Raw genomic sequence first — 4,723 nt, forward strand, 5'->3', positions numbered from 1 at the left:
CATCTTTTTGTTCTGTTTGTACAGCGAGGTCCTGAGCCAAGGCTAGGGTTCCTAGATGCTACGGTCATACATATTATTGCTTGTGTAATATCATCGCTAATTAATTCTTACTCCTGCACAGACCACTGACTGGATGTATTGCCCCATCTTCCTTAACTGCGTGACACACTGTGATTCTGTTACACTAACGTTCATCTGCAAATTTCTCTTTCAGCTTTATGTCCTAAACAAACACCCGGAAGACCAGGTATGTGACATTCTAACAGAAAATTGTGTTGATTACAGACATTAGATCAGAGCAGCCAGATGTTTACCACAAGAAATAAGAAATAACACCTCAGACTGTGTAGTCAGGGGAGGCAGTCAGGTACCCCACACTTCTGGTTATCTGAACACCCAGTTATCCAGCCGCCCAGTTATCTGAACATTTCAGATGTCCTGCAGGCCATTCAGATAAATAGAATTCTATTGTCTGTGCATGGAAGGTCCTATAGCTTTTACTCACATGACTAATTTCAATGGGATAGGGCCGCCCAGAGGATTCAGGGGCCCTGGGACAAAGTGGGGGGAGCTGCAGCACTTGTATTCACCCGGCTGCGGTCTGGGTCTTCGGTGGCATTTCGGCGGTGGGGGGCCCTTCAGTCACTCCATGTCTTCGGCAGCCCTGAAGGGTCCCCCGCCGCCGAAATGCCACCGAAGACCCGGACCAGCACCGGGCCAGGGCTCGCGGGGCCCCCGTTGGAGCCAATTGCCCCACTTGCCCCTCCCCTGAGCAGCCCTGCAATGGGACAACTTATAATCAGGCCCATAGTTAATTGATTTGGGGATAGTTTATGTTGGAAGTTGCAGTATAAGCTTAAAGAAGCATTATTATTGTTTAAATAGCTTAACTGTAACATTAGTCTTTTTTCTGAATTTCTGATTCCATATTTCTAATGCTTCACGTCCCTACCTTAGATTACAGGGTGAAATATAGAGAACACATACAAAACAAGTACAGAGTAATAAAAGACTTGAACTCTCGGCTTGGTGAGAACGTGACTCTAAACAGCAGATACACAAAGCTGATTATTGTAAAGAAACATTGTCACAAAAAAGGAAAGAGAACATGAAATAATGACCTTGGGATGGAGACATGAAGAAATAATGACTAAGCGAGCTAGTTCTATCACCCTGGGTAATTTATTTAAATGTGATGAAGATGGACAAACACCACAAATTTTCGTTCTGCTGGGAGCTGCAGGGATTGGAAAAACCATGACAGCAAGAAAGATTATGTTTGACTGGGCATCTGGAGAGCTCTATAAGGAAAAGTTTGATTATGCTTTCTACATAAATTGTAGGGAAGTGAACTTTGGCAGTGAGCAAGGAAGAATTGCTGATTTGATTTTAAAGAATTGTCCTAATAAAAATGCACCAGTTGAAGAGATTTTGATAAATCCAGAGAAACTCCTGTTTATAATTGATGGTTTTGATAAATTGAGATTTTCCTTGGATCAGCCAGAAGACAATCTGTGCTCTGATCCCCGTGAGAAGCAGCCAATGGAAATTACATTGAGCAGTTTAGTTCGGAAAACTGTTCTTCTTGAATCCTATGTAATAATCACTACGAGACCAACGGCTCTGGAGAAACTCAGACAGTGTTTGGAATGTGCACGTTATGCAGAGATCTTAGGATTTTCTGCAGCTGAGAGGGAGGAATATTTCCACAATTTTTTTGGGAATGAAGAAAAAGCAAGAAAAGCCTTTAACTTTGTCAAAGAAAATGAAATGCTCTTCACCTTGTGCTTTGTCCCCATTGCGTGTTGGATCATCTGCACGGTTCTGAAACAGCAGATGGAAGCAGGTGAAGATCTTGCACAAACATCCAAAACAATCACTGGTGTATATATGCTCTATCTTTTCAGTTTATTAAAGGGTCACAGCAGCAATTCAAAGAAGCAAACACCAGCTAACTGGAAGGGACTTTGCTCCTTGGCTGCAGATGGAATCTGGAGACAGAAAATACTCTTTGGGGAAGAAGAAATCAAAAAGCACGGCTTAGATATATCTGACTCTCTCTTTCTGAATGAGAACATGTTTCAAAAAGATATTGACTGTGAGTGTGTCTATAGCTTCATTCACTTGAGTTTTCAAGAGTTTTTTGCAGCTTTGTTTTATGTGTTGGAGAAAGAAGAAACAACAACTGTGGAAGGTTCAGAAACTGCTATGAACAATGTGAAAAAATTGTTAGAATACTATCGAAAATCTAGAAATTACTTAATGTTAACAGTGCGATTCCTGTTTGGTCTCTTAAATGAAGAGAGAATGGAAGACATGGAGAAAAAACTTAGCTGCAAAATTTCGCCCAAAATTAAACCAGAATTACTAGAGTGGGTTAAAACAAAACCCAAAATATCATCCTTGTCCCTGGAGTCTGAGGAGCTGTTCTTGGAGCCTGATGAGGAGTTGTCATCCTTTAAATGTAATGCTGAGATGATTTACCAGCTTGAGGAGTTTCACTGTTTGTATGAAATTCAAGAAGAGAGTTTTGTGCAAAGTGCACTAAATCGCTTCACTGAGCTATATTTAGCTGAATATAATTTTACCAAAATGGATCAAGTGGCTCTTTCATTTTGTCTAAAAAACTGTTGTAAGCTGGAGACACTCTATCTAAATCTGTGCACGTTTGGATTTGAAGACCCGAATGAAGATTCCCTAAGGCCACCCAAGCAGCCACGTTTGTAAGTAGTGTCTGAGATGGAAACACCTACATAATTTCTTAAGTAGAGAGAGAAGGTCATTTAAAAAGGAAAGATGGCAGCAGTACGAGTGACAAAGGTGTTATGGCTGAACTTCAGATCAGTGGGAGCATCTGGGCAGCCAGGTGACATGTCAATGGGGCATTAAGTACCAAAGCAGCTGGTGATTTCAACAGTAAAACTGAAAGGACCTTGTGGAGGTGTGTGTGTGTGTGACTTTCTGTTCCCTCAGCTGGGCTTCCCACTTGTGCGCACTGCTGCCTCCTGTTTCCAAGGAGGCTGGGAAGGTGGTGCTGCACTGGGGCTGCAGAGAATCACCCTCTCAATCACATTAAAGTGTTCACTGAAGAGACACAACTGCTGAAGCCGGGTGCCCAAATAGTGACATCCAGGGCAAGGCACAAAAGGGATCTTTAAAATCTAAGTTACCCAAGTTACTAATAAATGCAAGAGGGAAGGGTAAAACAAAAACATCCTCATACACCTACCCTTTTCTTCACCTCATGTGGAGGGTCAACACTCTTTTCCTCCTTCACCCCTGTAGGCTCTCACCACCACAGGGGTGCTCCTCCTGACCCAGGCCAAAAACTCCAGCAATGTCCCACTCCCTCCCTTGTCAACCTCTGTCTCAGTAAGGGGATTCGCATCTGCATAATCTTGTGCCCTGCCACAGAGATGGGACAATGGGAAACGGTGCCGGAATCAGGAGAAGGACAATTCACTGAACATGTGTTAACTGATGACAGGAAAAAAAATCTGCCCCATATTATTAGTGCATGCTGCACTTTGCACAGAATAGGTGAGGGCAAGAGTGAGGTGATTATGGGTGGCTGGGAATAGGGAATGCAGAGAGGTTCTGTTGGTTCTGGTTTCATGTCTTCAAGCTGGTGGACTTTTACCAGCCCTGAAAGAAACAGTGCAATGCTCGAGTCCATTTCAAGCCCTTCTGTTTTATAGTGGTTCTTATAGCATGCTCATCACTATCATCTGAGGGATTGCCAGTAGTGCATTAAGACATGCAACACTGTCAGGTGGTGGTTGTTTTCTCATCGTCTCCTCAGAGGGAGAAGTGTGTGCAGCAGAGGTGAAAGTAACATCAAAGACTTACCGACTCTGGGCCCCTGGAAGTGGTGGGGCCTTGGGCAGAAGGGGCTGGGCAGCAGGGTCAGACTCTCCCAGCCAGCCCTTCCACACTGCCGCCTGCACCATCTGGGGCTCTGGTGGTGATTTAAAGCAACGGCGGCTGCCTCGTTTGCTCTCCCCTGTCGGTGGCCCAGGGTGGGGAGGGGGGAAAGGGGCAGTGACGTTAAAGTGCTTTAACTTCAGCTGTGTATGGGCCCACTTCTTCCTGGTACACCGTACTGGCCTGTACCGGCTCACTTTCACCTCTGATGTGCAGTGTCATGTTTTGCTTCTGTGTGTGTGCATGACCATGGGATGGCTCCCTTGTGACTCCCACTCACAGACTTATGGAGTAACTCATATGCAGTGTATGATTACGCCATCCAAGAGGATATTATCATGTTCAGGGAAGAGAATTAAAATCTGTTTCCAGAGATCAACACAGAAAATTTCTATTCTCTCTTTTTAGGGAACAGCATCAGGATGAGCCGACATATTCACATATTTACCTGCTCTGTCAAGCACTGAAGGATCCAAACTGTAAATTAAAGAAACTAAAGTAAGAAGCTGTTTTTTCCTCTTTAAAAGCCTCCTATATTGCTGTTATCCCAGAAATTCTACAGCACCGTAGCTCTCCTGACCCTGTCTGCTGTAGTGACTATATAGAATTGTTTAGGTGCTCAGGAATTTAAATCTCCATTTACCGTATACTCCCTGTTGCCCAAATAGCTTAGGGGGTCACAGATTTTATATGGATAATTGGGAATTTGGATAACTAAGAGGCAGGGGCATGTCCCCGCTCATTCACTCCCATGACAGTGGGGCCATAGAGAGCTCCCTGCACTGCCTCATACACTGAT

At 44.1% G+C, this 4,723-nt stretch overlaps 1 pseudogene; it reads left to right on the forward strand.

Annotated features, from left to right (window-relative positions):
* Nucleotides 1–214: 214 nt before the first annotated feature.
* LOC123357009 lies at nucleotides 215–4,422 on the forward strand (annotated as a pseudogene).
* The last annotated feature ends 301 nt before the right edge of the window (nucleotides 4,423–4,723 follow it).

Source organism: Mauremys mutica, unplaced genomic scaffold, assembly GCF_020497125.1.
Source record: "Mauremys mutica isolate MM-2020 ecotype Southern unplaced genomic scaffold, ASM2049712v1 000184F_np12_subseq_802117:810308_obj, whole genome shotgun sequence".
Classification (NCBI taxonomy): domain Eukaryota; kingdom Metazoa; phylum Chordata; order Testudines; family Geoemydidae; genus Mauremys; species Mauremys mutica.